The sequence below is a fragment of the Acromyrmex echinatior genome, chromosome 3 (assembly GCF_024713525.1).
Source record: "Acromyrmex echinatior isolate Ae372 chromosome 3, ASM2471352v2, whole genome shotgun sequence".
In the NCBI taxonomy this organism is placed as follows: domain Eukaryota; kingdom Metazoa; phylum Arthropoda; class Insecta; order Hymenoptera; family Formicidae; genus Acromyrmex; species Acromyrmex echinatior.
In genome coordinates this window covers 21,616,799-21,641,362 of record NC_141854.1, presented here as the reverse complement: position 1 = coordinate 21,641,362, position 24,564 = coordinate 21,616,799, and the positions used below count along the sequence as shown (strand labels likewise).

The following is a 24,564-nucleotide window of genomic DNA, read 5'->3' as shown; positions in this document are numbered from 1 at the left end:
TCAGTGGGAACTAGGTCATTGTGTGATATTCTATAAATTTTGGCATTGTGTAATATTGTTGTCAACTTTTGGAAAATTTGCATGCATAATGCAAATGCCCCAAATTCTTTAGCCGCTATGCGAATGGATTTATGCGGTTTCGGGATAAGGTAAATCGGTAAACGTATATCGTTTGTTGCGCGATGAGCCAGCTTAGGCTATCGGCATGGCTATTAACGTTTACACGATCTTTATAGGCGCACACTGTCCATGATCAAGCGAATGGAAAATCATCGGTTGTCGGGCTTACGACGTCGATTATACCGATTGTCGGCGAATTTTCGCGCTGTTCGCTATCGGTGCAACGGCGTCATGGGATCACCTGCAACTGGGGGAGGGGGGGGGACAGGGGGGGTGGAGGGGGAAGGAAGGTGCAACGGGGACGTGCTAGCCTCCAATTGCCGGGACGTGCGGGAATGGGAATGAGAAAACCGATCGATAAATCCAATTAAATTTTGTTACGCCATCGTCAGTAGTAGCAGCAACAGCAACGACACGGCGTTGATGGTCACGATGGCCTGACATCAGCCAAATTGCATTTTATGCGCGAACATTGATCTGGAGTTCGCAAGATCATCTTTTGGCTATAAAGAATTGAATAAAAATTTTTTTCCTTATTCGATAGACCTGTCACTCGTAATATAATTTTACACGAATTTGCATTAAAAGTTCGTTTACTGCATGCATATTTTTATACAATATTTTGAGTTAATTCACTAGTATAATCTTATTTATTCATTCTCTTATTACATTTATTTCTATTTATTTTTACCATGAAATTGCACAACATATCAATGAGGTAGCAGTGTTACTGTATTATATTTTTATCGCCACTTATTTGCACATGAAAAGTGTATTTATTTTACTGCGTTGACGCTCTTGGATAATGAAAAATTTAAATTGAAAAGGCGATTTCACTCATGATGAGATTTCTTTTGAATGTCTTGTTGATTGATAAGTAGAGTCAGCAAATACAAATGAGTACATTATAAATGCGTCATAAGAATGTTAGCGAACATTGAATGTTGTTTACAAATGTCTCTATATCACGTCATTACTGCGACAAGCAATATGCTCACTTTACAATTGAACTATCTGATCATGAAAGAGTAGCCACAATAATAAGGCCATGTGGATTGTTCATTGTAATTGAATTTGAAATTACTATCGGCACATTATTTACTTTTTTGCATGTGTACGTTTGTCGATATCCGCTGTAATTATCTCGCTAACGTTATAGGCATTTGATAGCATTATTGCATTTGAATCATCAAAGTGTGGACAATCCGATGCTGTAATTTGATAATAGGTGATAATTGTATCCTACTTTATATTGTAAATTTATATATTTCCGCAATATTCTATGTCCATACGCGGATTAAATTTACGTGTATAAACATATTCTTATATTTTGCTGAACCACATGATCGATATGTTTGTGGTCTTTCTGGCACTGATTGATACCATTCGTACATTTGTTAAAGCAAATGAATCGGCAACTGAATCCATCTTGAGTATAGGTATCTTGCACGTCCGTTCGCAACCACCATCGGTCTGTCTGTCTACTCGTCTGTTCTCTTCGCACATTCTGACCACCCAGATTCCGTTTCTGTTGGACTATTAATACGCGTTTCCGCATCTAGCGCGTCTGAGAGTAACCAGAAACGCTAGCCAAACCTAGAAACCAGTGGCCGTTCGTGCTTTGTTCAAAAGGTGGAATTTTACACCTCGACCTCCCGTTTTCCTCGCGAACTCACCGACGGTGATCGACCGGCAATCGTACGGATACGGAATCTTTCCATCCGTCTCGCTGCCAAGTGAACTTTCAACTGTCAAGAGAAAGAAAAAGAGAAAGGAGAGAGCGCTTTCCTTTTCGATGTCACCGATGATTCTCTGAGATGGATGCCCGGAGACGGCTTCATTGTTGGAAATGAAGTGTGGCATCGTTGGTGTGAAATGACACAAATGGGTCATTGCAATTTTGATCGGTCTTTATAATCTTTAACTAATCTGATCCATTTATCCTCGATGCGTGAATCTTTTATCCACTTAATTAATAGACGCACCGTTGAGATAATTTCAAAATCTATTTTAATCTCAAAATATGAAATGTGAATGAAAAGTGCAAAAATTTTTATAATTTATTAGCAAAACCGTGTAAGTATATTATAAGGTAAAGTGGATCCATTTCTCGCGATAATATTTGTGTTTTTGAAGTATATTGATTATTTAAAGGTTGTGCTTGTATTATACTCCAGGAAAAAATATGATTATGCAATATAGCTGTAAGCATGTCACTGCAAAGAGATATTTTGATTGCCATCGTAAATTTTCATATTACTTTAAAGTTGAAACTGACGGAATAGTCTCGCTCTATTTGCATTCACACACACATACACACACACACACACACACACACACACACACGCGCGCGCGCGCGCGCGCATTTACATATACATAATAATATACATATAAAAAGTTATTTTATATTACTTTATTTAGTAAAATTATTTTCTTGTCATCGATAATATTTATAGATTTATAATATTAATTTAAACGTTTATATATAAAATAAATTAATTAAAAGTTATGTACTTAGAGAAAGTTATTGAGTAAAAAATTTGTGATATCTGATTTTGTTTAAGAAATATTTTTTATGAATTTTGAAATTTTGATGACTGCGCGATGACGAACGATGTATAGAATAAACATTTAATTGTATCTAAATTCAATACTTATTTACCGCCGTTTTTAACTTTTTCCGTCGATATCATAACTTTTGATTAAGTTTCAAACTTTATAAGTTTGCAGTGGAACGATATCATATAAAAGGTTATTTTCTTTACAATCCGGAAAAAATGAAAATTTAACAAAAAATATAGCATCATTTAAAAAAACGCTCGTTTCGTGATGTCGAGTGTTTCCCGCGTTAGAAATTGCATTCGATAGGCAACCACTATAAATCTTTCCCTTGAGAACTCGACGAGAGCCGTCTTGTTTCTTCCTCCGATGTCTTCTCCGCTTTTCCTCTATCGTCCCTTCCTCTTGTTTGTAGCTCTACTCGTGTTTCCTCGTCGAACGCTTTTCTAGCAAATAGCTGCACCAAGGGCCAGATTTATCGATATACTCTTACCGAACAACGGGCACTCGAGTTCTTATTTACACACAGCGAATGCACCTCGACGAAAGAAATATTCGGGACTAGGACGATCGATTGATCGAAATTAACGCAACGTACATTCCTGTTTTGTGCTTTATTGAGAAAATCAGCATGGAGAAAGGACAATGCGTTCAAGATACTTTACCTATGATGTACGGAATAATGATAGCATTTCTCACATGCTTGGTCGGTTATGCGTTATGGGTAAGTGTTAATTATAATGATCTCTTTTTCATCATGATATATAACATTTAGAATATCTTTAATAACATATATATGTTGATTAATTCATTATGATATTAAATTTTTCTCTCTTTTAACTCTACGTTTTTAATTAATAAATTAAATATGGATACTTAATGATTAAAAAATATGATGTGTTTATTTATTTATTGTTTTGTTTTAGAATTACTTTTTAGAATAATGCAAAATTTTTCTTTTGAATCTGTACATTTATTATGAAATAGAAGTATTGCTTATTAAGGATATATCTCTTTTGATCTCTCGCGAATAAATAATGTTCCTTTTTTTTTTATGCTGAAAGTATTTAATGTTATTATAGTAATATATACCACTTCAGAAGAACTAAGAAAGTTAATATACGCGAGTTTATCTCTTCAAACCATTTAGCATTGTTGCGATAATTCTAGTGGAAAAATGCTAATCTCCTCTGGGCAGTAAGTTCTGAGTAATCAACTTATTTTCAAAAGAGCAAAGAAGCAGGTTTTTGAAGAGAAACGTTTTCTTCCGACTGCACTCACAACGAGCGAATTTATTCGCGTAATTAACCAAGCTTAGCATTGTATTGTATGCAGATAAGGCATCATCAGAAGACGCTATTGCATAATCGAAAATAAACGATCCGCTATATACGACGCACGTGAACGATGCACGTTAACTCGTTGTTATTTCCGCGTTTGAAGGCAAAGCACAGTTCCGCTTATATTAGAGAAGTGAGAGCAGTGAGAACGGTAGTTGTCGTGGCACTCGATATCGTCGGCATTGTTTGCCGTAATCGTCGCTCGCAGGACGAACTATAATCCGCAGACCCGCATACATTTCGCATGGGTCGAATACCTGTTCGAGGACGCGCCGACTGCTAAATTATGGCCGCGTAATTAAGATGCGAGCCGATTGTTTCATACGGGGAGTCTAAGCGAATGGAGACGACGAGCTTAACTTAGCTCGTAATATGGACGCCGGAATATTAGCTTGGTTTGTACCTACGGTATTCACGATTGTGCAATTCGATACATCACAGACGAATTCCGCATATGTCATTGCGCAATATGTTTGTGGCAGCGGTAATGAAGACTATAATTTCCTAATTAAATGTTAAGGACATTTGAGAAATGTTTTCTCTCTCTCTCTCTCTCTCTATTGGAAAATATATATATATATATATATATATATATATATATACTATACATGTGTGTGGTGTGTAATCGAATGGAAAAAGAAATAAAAATTTATTGGCATATTATATTACTGTGCGATAATTTTACTTGTAGAAATGTTTCGTTGTATTCGGAGAGAATAAAATGTCACATATCTCTCAAAATAAATCAATTTTTGACGTTTGTAGATTGTTGTAGATTGTTGATACTTATGACAAAGATGACATTATGAAAATGACACCATATGATATGTATTAATTGCTACTTTAATGATATAATAATATAATATTACGGTCTACGTTATAGGAATCGATCGTTTGCCACATATAATTATAGATCGATATTAGCATTATCAGATGCATATGCAAGATATGATTATTATCGCTATTTGCCGCAGGTGTGCACATGGACAAATATGCAAAGCGTCTTGGTAATAGCTGATCCACATCAGATACACATGCAGAGTACAAGATACAGATGTGGATGTGTGTAAGACAGACGTAATTGATTTTTTTTTCCTAGAAATTTAATTGTGTTTAATATTTCTGTTTTCATTTTTTGGATTGAGGTTTTTTAATCAAAAGTAAAATATTTACGATTCATATTTTTAAATATTGAATATGATTATTTAATTTTTTTTATTTATGATACAAAATAAAATGATTTTGTTGAGGTATCTCTCTTCGTTCATCTTTGTTAGTGATGTTATTATTAGTCCGCTACATTACACACACACACACATACACACACACACACTATGGTTAAATGATGTTTAATTCTAATTGACCAATGCGCAACGTTATTCCGCGTCAGTCAACAAGTCATTCGCACGAGATTTGCGCCCTATGACCATTATAGACCATAATGCTACGAGAATAACAGGATGTTGTCGACGAGCGTAATATTTGTTTTTCTGAAGCCGATGCTACACCGCAGGAAAATGAGAAACGATCGTTTGCGGTGCAATTATTGCGTTAAAATGTAAAAGCGAGTTGTTAATGTCATGCACCAAGCTGTCATAATTGGCCTGCATGAACCAAGCCAGTAGTAGAACTCTTTTTATAAAAACCAGGCGCAATTGTATTTTATATTACACAAGACAAGCGCACATTTATGTGTTGTTTGTTTGCCTCTACTTTCGATATATATATACATAATTATGAACATATGCGTGATTCTAGAATGGACTTACCATTGTATCCCTGAATCATTGTATCAATTGTTATATCTACATGTTTCAAGATAAGTTACACTATTTAAAAAAAATCATATTGTTGGTTAAAGAGAATTCATTCTTTTTATTTATTTTTATCATGCATATTTAATATATTAAAATATTACACACACTCCACACACACAAACACACACACACTTTGCGTGCATGATATATTATTTGTTACTTAATTTAACGAGGAATAAATACTAGTGAGTTGAGAAATATGAAATAATATTAGTAAGTGAGGGATCAGACTTTTCCAACGAGTTCATGCTCATATTTCGCTGATCTGTTCAAAAGTGGCCGTTCTATTTCATCTTCAAGCTTTCAAGATCGATGCTTCCTATCTGTAAATAGAATACTCGTAAAAGCATTCAATTTTTATCTCTACTTATATATAGGTCTTCTGATTTTCGAAGCTCTCGGTATTTATTTCAGACATATAATATTGCTGACAATCTTTTATAAACGCAACATAGATTACATCTTCCTAGTGTATCCATTTTATTAACAATGATAGTAAAAATTATTATTAAATTATTAATAAGAACAAATAAAATTATCACAAAAATGTATCTACTAATTTTTATACGTGTCATTATACTAATTAATAATTTTCTAAATAACAAGTAAGAAATATTACATACAAAAAAATATTTTACATTTACTCAGGACACGTAATATTACTTCGCAAATATTCTTGTTATTTGTGATATGAATTCATGAGTTAGTTCAATGTCGTATAGACGCAATTGGCGAGGTGCGACGTAAAGCAGGAATGTCACCTACGTTTTGATATAGAAAACATATTTTGGAAGAAGCTGCTTCGGAAAAATATATCTTCAACTCCCTCTTTACGATTGAACTTTGACAGCAATGGAAATTTTATTTATTTTATAGTGTAACGTTAAACAATGATTTTTTCAGTTTTTCCACTGATACTCCTTTTTATTCTTTTTCTTCGTTTTGTAATAATTAATTTCGAATAATCTTAATAATTTCTTACATTTAAAATAGGCGCAAATTTTCTCATTTGATTTTGATAGCGCATGAATTAAAATATTTATCGGTATGAATATGTAAAACGAATATTTTAAATATATGATAAGTTTTTTTGCAATTTTATGTTATAGAATTGCAATTTTTTGCGTTATTTATATTTCTATTAAAAAAATATTTTAATGGAATAAATCATACTTCATGTATTTCATATTCTTTTCTGAGCAATATAATTTATTCTGAGCAATATTATTTCTCGAAATAAAATGAGGTAATTTTTCTTTCAAAGTTTGATGTTATTTGATTTTTTGCGGTACATCGGTTAGTGAAGATCTGTAAACATCCGTTAGTTACAAGTAAAACGTACAAGAACATCCGTGTAATTTTAATTGGAGAGCGTTCGCGTGATAGCAAGAACTTTCTGCGAAAAGACCTGTAGTTTTCTGCTATCTCAGAATCATCAATTGCTTTTTCACTCTTTTTATTTTGTCTTATCTTATTCATAGTCCGTTTTCTTGTTTTTAAAAAATAATTTTATCAAACATTATTTTCTCTTTGGCCGAAATGAACAATTAATTAATTTACATCTTTATTTTTTATAATTTAAATGTTATTCTCTCTTTAACCGTGACATGAGCAATAATAAATTTACATATCAAAACAACAATTTTACCCATATCATATTCTCTAATGTAATTAAATCGATCTATTATTATTCGATTGTTTTTTGTAGAGGAAGTAAATGAGTGTGGACTAAAACTGTAACTAATGAAATTATACACACACACACATGAATTAATATTGCCATGAAATCAATTATAACAATATTGATTTTTAATTGACAATAGAATACTTGAGTTCACTTGAAAGGTTGAATAGAAATAATATTGTCATACCTGCGTTAATATGTAACTTGCACAATTTAAACATTTTGAATTAATCGATTTTCATGCTGAAATAGTATAATTTTACATGTCAGAACCTGTAATACTACTCAATACTACCAATCGTGCAGCCGATCATTTTTGTTAGTTCACGTAAAAGCTCTGTCGTGACGTTTGCTCATTTGAAGCTGCAAATTTGTGCTTTTGAATAAAAGATGAATTGCGATCTAACATTTCAGACAATGTAGAATATAACCATTAATTTAATGTTCGCGAATTTATTCAGTATGATTTTTCTCTATTTTATTTATATCAAATAATTATGATCTTTTAACTTAAGAAAATTGTTTCTGTTTTTTTTTAATTTTTGCTATTTTTTGCTCTTAATATTTTGAAATTTTTGTGGGATAGTATTGTTATAATCTTCAATCATTAAAATTATTATCGGAGAACAATCTCATAATGACTTTTGATATTGACTTTTGTACATTATATAATTACATATCATCACTGCAAGTCACCAAAATATAAAATTAGTTTCGAACTTCGTATACCTATTACATGCTGGAATGAATGGTTTATCAGAAATTAAAACATTCAGAAATTTATTTGACGAGATCATTTAACATGAAGAATTTCTACATGCATTGCATTAATAGTTGTAATTGATTGTAAATTAGAAATGCTGCTGATGACAGAATAGAGTTTCTAATAATGATAGAAGATGATATTTAATGATTGATTTTTATATCATATATTTATGCATTTTATATTTTAATACTTTTATTTTACATTTTCACGAATATGACTATTGATAAAATAACAAAAATAATAACATCACTCTAAACCTTCATGTTAAAAAAATTCCTTAATACACACAATTATTTAAATAATAAAATATATTGTAACATGTTTATTATACAAGTTCAATTTTATTTTATAAAAAAAGTCTTTTTAAATTTATCTTTAAAATTTGTATATTTTTATTATCAATTTTGTATGTATGAGATTAAAATAATATAAAATAATCGAAAAGTAAATTATATTATAATTTTTAACATAACTGAAAAGTGTCAAATATTAAAAGAAATAAACAAAGCAATGAATTAACTGTATAGTTGTATTTTTAAATATTTGCTGATGCTTTTGTATATAGAGAAAAGCATAATAATGCAACAAAAATATTGGACATAACATAAAATAAGTATTATTTATGTAGTATTATTTGTATACAAATATTCAACAGTATAGTTGTATATGATAAAAATCTAACGATGTGCAGTTTGTCATGTATTTTTAACTTTGCGGATTTATTACCATGTCCGAGAATTTCTTTCCTATGGATGATTCCCTTTTTGGAGCTTATCCTAGTGGAATGTCATTTTATTTTCTACATATTTCTTCTCGACGACTTTTATGTTGCAACAAAGAATGTGACGAAAAAAGATATACGCAACCATAGAAAGAACAAGAGATATTATCAAACAACATGTCTATTTGTTCGATTAACGTGGGTACATAAATCAGGATTACATGATTATATGATGCGAAGTTCTAAATTAGGTATTACGATATCAGGATGCCGCAAATGTCAACATGCTGTTTTAATAGACTGATTATATTAATTTATGGTTATGCCTAGGAATTACTTTATCTCGTATTGAAAAATTTAATTAAATATGGAGCATAATAATTTTTTCTGATTAACTTTTTTTCCTCTTGCATTTTTAACAATATTATATGATTTTTTAGAAATCTTCTTACAATAAAAGTCGATACATGGTCAAATTTTAAAATAACAAATTTCTTAACGATATACATTACAACGCGAGATGTTCGCAGCTAATATTTTATATTTTAATCACATAACAATTAAATAAATAGATGTGTCGACTTTAAATTAGGTCATCTTCATTATTACACAATTATTTATTCAAATTCGCACATATAATATATTATTGCACAAAGAGTTCTCGCGTTATAACTTGTAAAAATGACAGGACAATGTTAACAATAAGTTATCTTTTCTAAGTAGAATCTTAAAAGAGAAAGTAGTCGAATATTGTATCGTATTATAGAGAAATTATCTATTATTAAATTCAGTCAATTACTCCTATCGCTCATCTTTTTTAGTTATTCCACATATAATTTCCAGATTCTAATGGAATGAATATTCTTACATTAATAATAATAAATTATAATTATAAGAAACTACAATAATATCATACCTATGTACAATAACTTTCGTGAGTCTTATCAGGATGTGGTGAACTTGTTGTAACGAATCAACTACTAAAGCCTGTATGTTAAACTCAAATCATGACAGTCTATTTATAAACAATTTCAATAGAAAAGCTGATGGAGAGGGTAACGCTGGAGTTACGTGGGAGAAGTTATATTAAGCAAAGGAAAATATACTTTGGGTAAACGCTCTGTATCATTTTGTATGTTAATAGCATTAATTTATTTTTTAATGGATATCATTTCAAACGTGAGTCTTTTTTGAAAACATGACTCTGAATTTAATAATGAAATATTCTCCCAATCAAATTCAATGTAATGTGGTATATAAAATAAGCTGTCTCGATTTTTGTGACGTTTCATATAGGCCAGATGAAAAGGAAAGTTAAAACAAAGATAAAGGAACATATAGCGAATATTAAGAACTCCAAAGATTTGCGCACAATAGTATCAGAGTATCAGTTAGAATATGGACATGAATTAGATTGGGAGAATATTTCATTATTAGATTCAGAGTCACATGTTTTCAAAAAAGACTCATGTCTGAATGATGATGCTTTAGTAGTTGATTCGTTATAACAAGTTCACCATGTCCTGATAAGACTCACGAAAGTTATTGTACATAGATATGATATTATTGTAGTTTCTTAATTATGATTTATTATTATTAATGTAAGAATATTCATTCCATTAGAATCTGGAAATTATATATGGAATAACTAAAAAGGATAGGTAGGAGCGGTAGGAGTAATTGACTGAATTTAACAATTTCTCAAGAGTATAATACGATACAATATTCGACTACCTTCTTTTTTAAGATTCTATTCAGAAAAGATAACTTGTTGTTAACGTTGTCCTGTTGGATTATTTTTACAAGTTATAACGCGAGACATCAAACTGTTTGTTACGATAATATATTATATGCGCGAATTTGAATAAGTAATTGTGTAATATTGAAGATGACCTAATTTGTGTGTGTGTGTGTGTGTGTGTGTGTGTGTGTGTGTGTGTGTGTGTGTGTGTGTGTGTGTGTGTGTGCGCAAAACACAATATTATTATTAGTTTTCCGCGTTAACAAAATTTGCACCTCTTAGAAGGGCTTGTAATCTCTAAGCGCTCCCCTCAGAAACGTCTACTTCCATGATTTTCTAATGACCTTTTTTTAACGTCGCAATTTTCCATGACAAAACCAGTGGAGTTGCAAAGACCACTTTTTCAAAGTAATATGTAATAGTACCGACTTCTTTTTTAAAACAATTATCCAAACTCTTTATTATTGTTACCGTCATGAAATACAATATTGCCTACGTCACACATTGTTTTTACAAAATAGTGTTGCGGGACTTTTGTTATTTTTAACGCAAGTTTCATTATCGTTATAACGTCATTGCGCTGCTTTTTTAAAATGAATTTTCATGATAAAAAAACTGCGTTACGGTATTATAACGATAACGAAATTTTCGTCAAGAATTACAGAATAGATTTGCTGGTGAAAGCCTGAAGCTTTGACCTTTTATTCATTTAACTACTATGATACGTGTGTGTTTAGGAACAGGGACAAGTTATTATAAAAGTATTGCTTAATCTTGGGTTTACATTTATTTTTAAATTGTCTCCAAGCGCCTCTGACATTTTGGTGTCCTAGGACTCAAGCCTCAAAAGCTCATAGGTTAACGCGATATGTAATAAACCAGCTGCTTATCTTGCTTTCATGATGAAAATTACCTGTACGGATATTATAATATATATATTATGGTTACACAGTATGGTGGCTCTTTATTAAATATTTTACCATTTTGTGTATTTTTAATAACTAAAAAAAAATTAACTGGTAGTTTTTAAGTGTACATACAAGAAAAAAATATATATACGTTAACTATGAACATATTGTACGTTTTATTATAATTTTTACATAAATGTCGATATATTAAAAATGCTACATGAAAAAGTCAATGCACTTTTAGTATATGAAAAGATATATGAAAAATTATTTTTTAAACATGATAAAATGAATTTAAAATATATGTTTGCACATGAGAGGAATATTATTATAAAAGAAAAATAATTAATACATTTATTATTTAACAAAGATATCTTTATTAAAATATCATTTTAAATATTAAAGATATCTTTAGTCAATTCTTAACGTGAACGAGTAAGAATTTAATTAAATCAATATGCCCATACTTTTAGTATTTTTAGATGATTATTATTTGACAGTTATGTTTAACAGAGTAATTATTCAAGTTCAATTTTAATTATTTTATTTTGAATAATGAAATGAAATAAGTACATATTAAAGAATATTTTTAAATACGGGATGAAGCATTTGAAATTCGTATACGACAGGACATTGGTATATCTATATCATCTTGCCAGATATACGATCGCAAAGCTTGTAAAAATCTCAAAAATAAGCCTTTATTAATATCAGCATTTGGATAATTATTCCAATAGTTGGGACTTGAATATCGGGAATAATAATTGTTTGGAACTTTTTCAGATCCCGCAAGTTTCTTATAGGGTTTGTCAGTCATTAATTTTTGAACTAGAGCTGTTTCCGAATTCCGACGATTTTGATGAATTAGTGGTCGATCCTTCGATTGGAAGATCCTTCAATCTCATTCAGCCTTGACCCTCTTTTCGTAGAAAAGCGTTTAGTTCTCGATATGTTATGTCCTCGATACATCAAGATGTCCTCGAAGAAATCTTTCGGAGGTAAGACGACGCTCACCAAACATATAGTGCTTTTCGTCTGTCTCCGTCTGTTCCTTATTTTTCTGATGCTTCGATCGTCGAGGTATATCCTTTAAAAATTCTATAGGTGGCGATGAAAGGTGGCTCATGCCCCATCTATCAGAATGAAATGATTTTTCGTGATTTCGTTTTTCTGTCACATCCTTTCCTCTCGCGTCATCTTTCTTTTCCTTGATCTTCCGCTCCAACGATTTCGCTATTATAGTCTTTTCGTTATCTTTTTTATTATTCTCATTGATTTCCTTGTCATTTTGAGAGAAAAGTTTGGAATCAGTTTTATGATTTAAATTCCTTCCAGTTTCTGAAAAAGTTTTAAGATTTTTATTCGTGCGACTGTTAGGGACATGTGAAGTTTTTCGTTTGTTGTAAAATTTGACTTTTCGGAATGCAAATGTACATTACCTTTTTTCTTGCTTTCCTGCATCAACGAATTTGTCATTTTCTTTTCATTTTCTTTATCATTGTTGTTGTTTTCTGAAAATTTCATAAAATTGTTATGCATACTTATATTATTTTTAAGAACATGTGAATTTTTGAATTGTTATGGGATCGATTCTTTAGGATATAAATTTTTTATGGAACTAGTACAATCTTCCTCAAGTTTGTTTTTCTTATAATCAGTAGATGAATTTTGTAAGAACGGATCTCTTTTTATGTCGGATATTTCGTAGTCCTTATGTCGTTGATGAATTGTTTTCCAAAGGAAGTTTTTTAGATAAATTTTTCATCTCTGTATTCCATTCGTTGCTTTTGAAATTTTTATTAGATGCTTCATCGATATTTGTAGCCGAGGATTGTTTTAAGTTTGGCCAAGAAAAGAAATGAAATCGATCGCTAGAAGAGCCTTTCACGTCCGCATTGTTTTGATCCATTAACGGATGCTGTATAAATGATTTTGAAGTGGTAGGATCAAGCTGTTACATATATTGTATACATGTATATATTTATAAGCTAATATATTTAATATATTTCCATACTTTTAATGTTATTTTTAGTGAGAGATGTATGTATATTTATATTTTATACAAATAAATTTATATATAATATTATGATGTTAATATTGATTAACATCATAATATGATTAATAATAACAGATTTAATAATTTTATTAAATGAATAATTATTTTATTAAACTTTAAAGATATTCTAGTAATTGACTTTAATTTAATTTTATAGATGTAACTTACATCTATATTTGCTTCTAATGTTTTGTTTTTTTTAAGTAACTTTATAGGAAGTTTTGATCTTTCTATATTTTCATATTTTTCGTTTTTTGAAAACATTGGTATCTATAACAAAATATACTTTTATTGGAAGAGTATTATGGTATACAAATTTATAATATATTAATAAAATATTAATAGTTTCTTTTTATTAACTCCCAGGTTAATTTACAATTTGTCGTAAGAGAATAAATAAATAAATTTGTTTAAGCTGTATAGACTTGTGGATATTTCCTCATATTGGTCCATATCCTTATTACCAAATTCAAGTTAAATATTAAAATTATTGTTGAATATTGAGAATTAATAATTTAATCATGATTTTTTTAAAGATTCTGTATTGATGTATAATAATGCCAAAACTGCTGGTTAATTTAATGGCTCTTCTAGAAAGAACAATTTTTGTGTGTCCTTATCAGGATCGATTCGTCGTTCGTAAGTTTTCCTGCTTTCGTAGTTTCTTCGACATTGTCGAGGGTAAGTTTCACGTTTCTTCTATACGTTGCCCATTTTTCTCTTTCCTGTCGGCTTATCTCCTGCATTTTCTTTATCCATGGATCCGTCGTCCTTTGTTCCGGATCCTCGGGTTTTGTAAATTCCATCCCCAGGTTTTTCTTTGTCAATTCTTCCCTGTTAAAACGGTTGGCTTCTTAACTTTATTTACAATAAGTTATTTCACGAATTTTATTACCTAAAAATTTATTTACCTATAAAAATATCTATTTATAGATAAATATGTATTTATAATTTAAATTTATAATTTAAACCTTTTTATTTGTAATTATTAATTTTGTAATTATTAATTTTGCAGATATATATTAACTTTTGATATTCTTTATATGAATGAGTATGATATTTTTTTAAATAACTTATATAATTCTTCATTTCTTAAAGAGATTGTTTATAATATTTTATAAATTTACTTATTGTTTACAAGTCTAAAGTGTGTATAAGACGTTTGATATAACAGAAACTAAAACAGGAACTTTATGAACATCCTGTATTATCAACGTAGTGACTGACTGCGGTTTACCGGAATACCTCGGGCCATAGTACTTGTCAGGTGGTTTCCAGTTGTAATTCGGTAACCGCTGAATATGGTTGTATATATTCCTCGGAACTGTGAGGTTCTTCTCGAACTGTCTTGAGTCGGTGTAATCTGCAAACAAGACTGACGCTGGGTATCTGGTTCTTAAAGACGAGACTTAATCACCACTTGGTTACATTTTGAACATATAATATGAAATAAACCGAAGTAGGTACTTGAAATCGAGGGTTCTTGTCAAAGAGTCATTTAATGTCTCTTACCATACATTATCGTCCCTGATTTTCTTGTTTATTAAACTTGTGGTTAAATCCTGGGGATATGTAGTTTTGTACTAAAGTAGCTACATCAACGATTATCAAAATCATTTTCTTAACAAATAGATAAATATGTACCTTTTACAGCAACCGTATTTTTCATTTGTAATTCATAATTATTTGTGCTCTGCGTGTGTGTTTTATATGTTATTTTAAAAATATTTATCAATGTCTTTTATAAAAGCATTTCTTTTGTCAAATATATTGTTTATTAATTCTCCTTTCCAATATTCTGCAAAGTTTATATTTCTGTTTGTTATCAATTTTATTTTTCTCATAAAATAATCTGTTCTTTTGATTATAATCTCGTCGTTGACTAAATATGACAGCAGTATAAAAAGATTATATGCACAGTAAAAGCGCATGAAGGTGATAAATGCTTGAAAAGAAATCGGTTTTGAATAACGCATATGAGTTCGTAACGTACAATGAAACAAGTCGCTTTGGTGACATAGTCTGAAGTTGCATGCTCTTGGCCACAATCGGTACAATTTAACGATATTTAATTGCTAGCGAGGCATGGACAGTAATTGAAAAAATAAAAACGTAGTAAAGCGTTACAGGAGTTATAGTCGTTTCTTGCGTGGAATCCATTTACCGCGCGATATTTACTTTTGATTCGTCAACTGTCAGACTACTAACTGTACTCGCGTACACGCCCATACGGATGCATGTGCTTGTCACCACGGCTATTTTCTACCATTTTCTTTTTCGTCTGTATATTTAGTTTTGCTGGGAAACTTTTTAGCAGTCGTTATCACTTTGACGTTATAAAAAATTTATCTTTAGATAATTAATTTCGACTAAAGATTCTACATTCGACAAAATCGAGATGTCGCGCTTAATTCTGAAAAACATATGATTTTATCATTATTATAGTTATTGTTATATTTTAAAAGAATACTGAAAATGTAAAAAATACAATAGAATTCACAAAAACATGATTAATAGCTGTCATTTTCTTTTAATTTTCAATAAAATTTAAACACAAAGTAATCTTTAAAATATCGAGTTTAATGTGTGCGTATGAATATATTTTAGATGTTAAATATATTTCTCTCAGATATGAAAAAAATAAAATAATTTATGAAACACAATTTATAGACGTTATTATCAAAATATTTTTAGCCAAAGAGAAGCGACACAGAAATTCATGACGCTAATAAAATGCATTAGTGCGAAATTCGTGCGATTTCGATTAACTTAGGAACAGAAAAGAAATTATGATTCACATTAATTCGCCAGTGGGCAGCACTTTTAGTAGAATTTAATTTATTTTGTGACGCATAGGATATTCCGCTACTGACGATGGAATTAGATTTTGGGTGCGCCAGCTTTTGTTGGGGAAAAAGCAACTTTACCCTTTGACGCTGGAGTACGACACGGAGTAAACTGTAATCTACGAAGTTAGCACCGTATTTTGAGCGGATCGATATAACGAGCAGAAAGTATCCGACAGCCTTTATCGCTGCACGGAGATTGCATTTGGCCACGACTTTTATGCGAAACGCTCTGCGACTTTAGCCGACGCGTTACGATCGCGATACGAACCGCGACAGAAATAGAAAATCGATGTTAACCATTTCGAACGGATTCAAGTTTATCTGCGAGATTGACGTCAGGGCTTAACCTAATTGTTCGAATAGATTTTCGCTGAATTCCAGTGAATATCAAATAAATGAGCTGTCTTTATCTCGTGACAAAGTTATTATTGTAGATAGAATAATAGTATAAGAGAGAGAGAAAGAGAGGGATGAAATTCTTATTTGATTCTACATCCTACATTTAACATTAATGTAATATTATATACATATAATATTATATATAATTCTAACTTCTTTGTCTCTCTTGCGATGATCGCGTATATTCTGATTTCTTTTGTTATGAGCTATTAATCAATTTGGTGTCAGTTTTTTCTTAAGAAAAAATTAGAGAAGACATCATCTTTTTTCCTATCACTGTCTAATATCTTATTATTAAATATATCTTATAACTACAATATATATAATCCATATAATTAAAATTTCACTTGTAAGTTCGTTTGAATGTGCGAGTAAAAATAAGATCTTATTGCCTCCATGTGATAAAATTTTATAATTCTAATTTCAAAATTTCATTCTAAATTCTAATTTCATTCTAAATTCTAATTTCATTAGCATGAACGCACGCATACACGCACACACACACACACACACACACACACACATATATATATATATATATATATATATATACATTGGTAACACGGATATACTAAGCGAAAAATAATTAAAGTCGTTTATTCACATAATAGAATTTTTTAACAATTTAATCTATAGTAATATTGTGAAAGCTAAAATGGTATAAAAAAATTAATGGAAACAAGCATTTGAAAAAAGAACGCTAAGAAGATATATTTAATTCATGGCACATTTGCCGGTGTCCGAGAGAATGGAATAAAGTGTAAACAGGCATGTACAATTTACCATTTAACCAATACGTTTCTCGATAATTACTCGTGTCTGTGAATAATCTGATTGAGACGCTAGCGTGAAAATGGCGATTTTCAACGGATTCAGACATAGCGAGATAAGAGTTAAATGAAATTATCACGAATCAGCATAATCTCGACAGCGTGCCGATTAATATACATATACATCCTTAGCCATATCAAATATGATTCGTTATGATAACGGTGACATCAAAGGAAAATTGAAAAAGATCGTAGGAATCTTGTTGTCAAGGTGAGAGACTTACAATTAGTCTCTTTCCGATCTTTTTCTTTTATAATTGCAATCGCGTTGGTCGATCCGCTGAAGCGGATAGAGATAAGGATTCCGTATTACATCAGTTATAGAACTCAAATTGATTTTTGTTTTTCTTGTTTGATTTGTCGTATCTTACATAATAAACTATGGTAATAGTGTAACAGTGTAACTTATTGTGGCATTTCCTAATAATTTCTTTCTGTATTCGTATATCTACAATACATTAACTTTGTTTGAAATCACACGGTCATGTCATTCAAGTTTTATAAAATATGTCTGTGTGGATGTACTTAAATTAAATTGCCTAAAAAATGTCTAAAATTTATCAAAATAATACTATAATTTTGTAATGTTTATAGATATATGTATATAGTATTTATTATATAAAATTATTGATAAATTTCCAGTGGTTTTAAGTGATTTGTTCAATGTTTCAAAAGTAATCATTTCAAAATAATATTTTTCTGAAAATTACGGAATTAAAAGTTTAGTAAATATTTTAAAAGTTATCTTCTTATGTAATTACAAAATTCATTGCTCCAAAATGTCAAATAAGATACAATGTTGACAGTATTATCGATTGTGATAGCGAAATAAGTGCAGTTTTTTATCGAATGTTTATTTGTAAAATTGTTATGTACAATAAAATCAGTTGCTTACTGTATGAATCCGAGACATGAATGGTAACAGAAGGCAGAAGACAAATGCCACAGGCACGAACAGGTGGCTACTGTGGCTGATGGCTATTTTGTCCGGTAGCATATGATATACACATCATGTATGTACATATACTGACCGATTGAAATGGAGATTTATTATCTATGAACGAATCCCGTTGCAGTAATTTTCCACCCATAATCATCCTAGAACTTTTCGAAGAAGGATTGACATATACTGATTAATCGCGATCTTTTTCAATTCAGAACATTGTAAGACCGTGATGACTACAAATATTAATAAAAAATAACGATAATTAATAAAAATTATTGTAAACACACATTTTCGAGAAAATGCTAATTCTTTTCAAAAACAGAAATAAATAATATAAGTAATACGAATTTTTTAAAATTTAAAATTTGTTTGTAACTCTATTTTTTTTATTAAGATTAGGTGTTCGCGCATATAATCTTATTATTATTAACTTATTGTGACAAGTAGCTTATACAATTTTAGAAAGGAGATGTGTGATATCTATCTTTGTTTACTACAGTGGGTCACACACATCATCAATCATAGTATTCATATCAATATGCTTTCGCAAATAACACGGAAAATCGAGAATGCCATGTCCGATTTCGATACGCGTGTCGCTTGATCGCACTTTATTCGTCTTAAGAAACTACGTGTTCAATCAAAGCAGCGTTCGTGGCCGATTAATTTTTACTTTTGTTTATTTAAATGAGACACTTTGTGAATCTGTATTATTTATTTTTGCAGATATTATCGAGACATCTATACATTAAATACATACCTATATGTATAAATCAATTCCAATTTTTTCTCTTTTATCGATATGGCTGATATTTGCTCGATCTCTGATATTTGAAAGGTAATAATAAAATATGGCATGATGGCAGAAACTAACCAGTTGAGACAAGTAAATACAATATCATGTAGATGTCAATTCCTTGAACGCAATTTTTATTTACCGAGACAGTTATATTTATGTTGTAACAATATCGTAACATTTATCAATTAAAGAAAGTTAATATTTCTAATATTGGATTGTTTAGAAAGTTCCGGTATTTTATTAGCTCAAAATATAGACATAATATCTTTGTATATATAATATCTTTGTCAAAAATGAAATTTAAAAATGAAAAAAGAGTTTTAAAGCTTGAAATTTCTATTTTTAAGCAACTATAATTCTTGAGTTTATGTGAATTTGATAATATTTTTACATATAGAAAATTACGAGGCTGAAAAAAGAATTTTTTCTTCTCGCTTTGTAGGTTGTCATGTACAAAAAAAATTTTTGAATTTATTGTGAAAACTTGAAGTTTTCTCTACAAAATCGTTTTTTTTTAAATAAAAATAATCCTATTTTTTTTATATCTTCGTTAAAAATTATCGCTTTTTTATTTAACGGTAACAAACAATTGTAGGAACATTTTTTAAAAACGAATTTTTGGGGAAAACTTTAAGCTTTTACGTCAGATTGTAATTTTGCAACAAATATATTCTAAGCTATACATAATTTTGAGTTAATAAAATATCGGGCAACTTTCTGAACAACCCATATATTGTAAGAATTAACTAATTTTATACTTTTTTTGCATACAAATATGAGATATTTGAAATAAATGTTTATCAAAAAATTTATATATCACAAAAGAATATCACTGCAAAATATAAGTTTGTTCTACTTATTAGATCAGAATTAGAATTCTTGATGTTAGAATTCTTCGATGAATTACATGAAGCAATTTGTGAAGTATTAGCTGGCAAAACTATATTGACATTAAATCTCTGAAATTTAATTTTCTTTCATTAATTTTTTACTCTTTGGATTATAAATACGGTTTAGTTAAAAAATCCCTTGTTATCCCTTGTTTCAATCAATACCGACGCATTGAACCAATACATTTGCCGTGATACCTACATTTTTTAACTTTCTGCTGTGATATCTGATCTGCTTGTTTAAAACAGTAGAATCTAATACCTTTTATGTTGAACATTTTATTGATCCATTTTTATTTAATATTATTATAATTTAAATTTTTATTAATTGGTAGGTTTTATCATGTTTCAAGCGAAAATTCTTGATTTTTGTCAAACAATTTTCTTTAATCGAGAAAGTACGTTTTGATTTAATCAGCTTATTCAAATTTATATTGAAATTTAAATTCTCATGTAAGTATTTTAAGCGGAGTTTATCAATTTTTGTTGATGTGATTTTCGTGATGGAAACTTATATTATAACTTATATAACTTATATAACTTATATAACGGATAATTTATAAATAGTATTATTTATACATAAATAAATATGGAAATTATGCGTGTGATTATCCCCTTACAATTATAATCTTTTCTTTCAAAATAATTCGAAGAAACCCCTTCAGATTTTTCGAAAAGATTTCGTGATGTCTTCGAAACAATAGTTGATATCGAATGAAATTTTCTTCTCTCTGATTTTTCTTTATTGAAATTTTAATAAACGTATATTTGATTTTGTAGATAAGTAATCGTTTTCTCTTCGGTGTTTCTCTCGCCTCAGTTAGATTCTCTTTTCCGGATTTATTCATAAAATTAACTTTTCTTTTGAATTAACATTTCTAATTTTTTTTTAAGTTTGTATGATCACAATTATTTATATTATAAATTGCATTGACATTAAAAGTTTCTTTGCCTATTTAGCGTTTGTATCTAATGAATTCTCATATTTTCTAAGCTGTCTTTTCCTGGATTCGTTTCTTTATTGGACGATGCCTTTTGACTTTCAAGAGAATTCCCTCGGTATCTCACATGGCAAGTCCATGTGAAATCATGCCTGTCACGACTCCGTTTCTTGTCTTTTGCTATCAGCTTTTCGATTTCGGTCGCATCCACCTCAATATCGATAACAATTTCCTTGAGTGAGTTTTTATGGACACGACAAACTCATAGCAATCTATTCCTGAACTTGATCATTTCGATTTTTGCAATTGTCTTTTGAATTTCGTTGATCAATGCTTATTCTTCGAAGCTACTTAAAAAAAATTTCATTATTGAGGTACGTCAAATCCATTGACGTTTTATTTGTCGATTCGATCAACATATACAAATTACTGAAATATAAATTTGTAGAATTTCATTATTATTATATTTATTATTGGAAGATCTTAAATAATATATATTAAAATCTTATGTCATATGTATAATATATATAAATATATGTATATTTTTACATATGTATATGTATATGTACAATATATATAATATATATAATATATATGAATATATGCATACATAGAAATATTACAAATTTTTTTTCTTATTTTTATCACGTAGAATTTTATATATAATCTAAGAATATGAAATAAACAATTTTATGAATAAATTTTTATTTTATTTATATTTTGTTCTAGAAAAATTTAGAAATTTATCTACGTTTTTTCCATAAAAAAATGACAGCTATAAATAATGATAATATAAAATATTCACACAAAATTATGACTTTATAACATATTTTAGGAAACTCATACATATATATATATATATATATATATATATATATACACACTCATATATACATTGTATATATGTATAAGTGTATAAATACTTATTTTTAAAATATTGTTAAACCGTAGAAATATGGTATAATAAAAACAATATCAAATTATCTATATACCTCTAATGAACCAAAGCGAGTTTGATACACTGATGTTAACAGTATAATTATTAATTTATTAGAAGAATAATGTTATAATAATAAAAAAATAATATATGATTAAATATACGCATACTATTATTCTTGAAATAACATTTGAATTATGAATATAAAAATGTATAATTTTTAAAAAATTTAAACGAAATGATATTAAAATAAAAATTTTATCCTCAATTTTACATGTCTAATTGTAAGTTACATTTTATTATAATTACACAATCCCATATAAATTATTATGTAAGTATAAGGCAAATAGAAACAATAAAAATCTTTCTTAGATTATTTTTATGAAATAAATTTAGTTTCGAGAATAAGCTGTCACAGTTTTTGTTTGATTATTTAGTACCGTCGAAGGAAAAGCTCCTTGCGCGTGAGGATAGCCAAGTAATTTTGCTGCCTCGATTTTTTAGTGAGATATTGGAAGTTTCTGCTGCTGCTGTCGGTGACACTCGATTTTGCGGAAGCAAACTTTCTATCTCCGCGATGCAGGAGACTGTAAATTTAAATTGGATTTCATTGTAATGACACTCATTGAGCCTAAATAAATTAAAAACACGTAGAGGATAGACTTTTAGTAATATAGTTAAACGAAAGATTAACGTATAATGGATCAGTATACAGTCACGCGTAGATAAATTTCTATTCATATTTTATGAAACAATCTGAAATTTTAAATATATAAGATTTCATAAAACATTTTATGCAAAATTATTTTATTTAATTTTCTTAAAAAGTAATAAGTGGAAAATCAATCAATTAATACAAATAAACGAAAAAGTAAAGGCCTATTTGTTCAAAGCGGATCTTGATGCTTCATTAATATCAGTATTATTAAATTGCTTGTTTATTTAATTTGTTTATAGTAAATTTATTTACAGTTTTTCAACATATTAATGTCTTTCTATTGTAGAATGCCTGATTGAGCATCAAATTATTCAAATTGCTTGTCAATTTAATTCATGATATTACTGCAGTAGTTTAATTGCGTTTATAAGTCCGAAAAATCAATTCGACGCGTAGACTTGTAATTTGTAGTCAAATGACTACAAATATGATATATATACATGTACATATAACAATTCAGATTGAATTATTTAAGCATTAAAGATCTAGCTTTGACTGTTATGGTCATTCTATTTTTTATTGTTGAATTTTCAAATGTACGGTCCAGTAAGATTCTTATTGTTTATTTAATTTGTGATATTACATACTTGATAATATTATATAATATACAATATATACATTTGTATATTGAATACAAATTTCAGTTATTCTTTTTGTATTTGATATATATAGTAGCATTATTATAGTTTTAATATGCTAAAACAATCGTCGAAACAATATTAATTTCCTGAAAATTATATCATACATGTCACGATTATTTGGTCGTTCGTGGTCGAATCATTTCGCAACGTTAATTTTGGCAAATTATTACATCCGATTCCATTAGACAATTTACGCATTTAACGCGCCACATATTTTACACGATTATCATTTACAAATTTTACCGTTGAACTGTATTGGCAACAAAACCGTCGACTGTTACTCGATCCACTCGCTTAATTTCAGATCAGCCGAGCTACAGTCAATATTTTATGAGGCTTAATGAAAACTGTCAACGTGACGACAGCTTTGATAAATAAAGCCAGTTTTTACACCCGACCGACGGTACTAGTGGACATTCTCTTCAAGTTTTAATGCATCGCCCGTTGCAACGAAATTAAATCGCTCATACGAAGTGAAGCTCTAAGTTTCTTCATGTATGTGTAAACTCGATATCCATATGTATACCTATATATTTATAGATTATATGATAAAGGGAAATATATATAACTATTTCTGCTGTACCCTCAAGAAAAAAAAAATCAGAAGTAACATAAAAAAAGTGGTACATGATTCTCTCTGAAAACACTTTTATACATCCATATGAATTAAGTATTTTTATTTAAAAAAATAATGTAAAATATAATCTAATTTGCAGCTTGATTGCCTGCATGTACTATATTCTTTACTTTGAGAACACAAATTCTGTTCAAAAATACAATTTTTCTGCTTTAAAAATATGAATTATCTGTTTTAAAACAAATTCTCTTTAAAAGTACAAATTATTTTCTTATTTAACTTAATCTTAATTTTATATTATATTATTTTATATGTATAAACCCGA

The 24,564-nt window shown here is 29.3% G+C and overlaps 1 protein-coding gene, 1 long non-coding RNA gene and 1 pseudogene across 3 annotated transcripts in view; 2 read left to right on the top strand and 1 right to left on the bottom strand.

Moving 5' to 3' along the window:
- The window catches only part of LOC105153748 (uncharacterized), a 292,829-nt gene that overhangs the window by 86,542 nt on the left and 181,723 nt on the right, over positions 1–24,564 (top strand). The gene's annotated exons all lie outside the window — the stretch shown is intronic.
- On the top strand, positions 416–6,836 carry LOC147910349 (uncharacterized). The gene is made up of 2 exons (XR_015544654.1): positions 416–4,414; positions 4,994–6,836. It is a non-coding gene; the product is annotated as an uncharacterized LOC147910349 (long non-coding RNA).
- Positions 12,066–19,787, bottom strand: LOC105153747 (uncharacterized; annotated as a pseudogene). The gene is made up of 4 exons (XR_015544648.1): positions 18,686–19,787; positions 14,958–15,075; positions 14,337–14,546; positions 12,066–13,611 (listed from the first exon to the last, which is right to left on the bottom strand). The product of XR_015544648.1 is annotated as an uncharacterized LOC105153747 (transcript).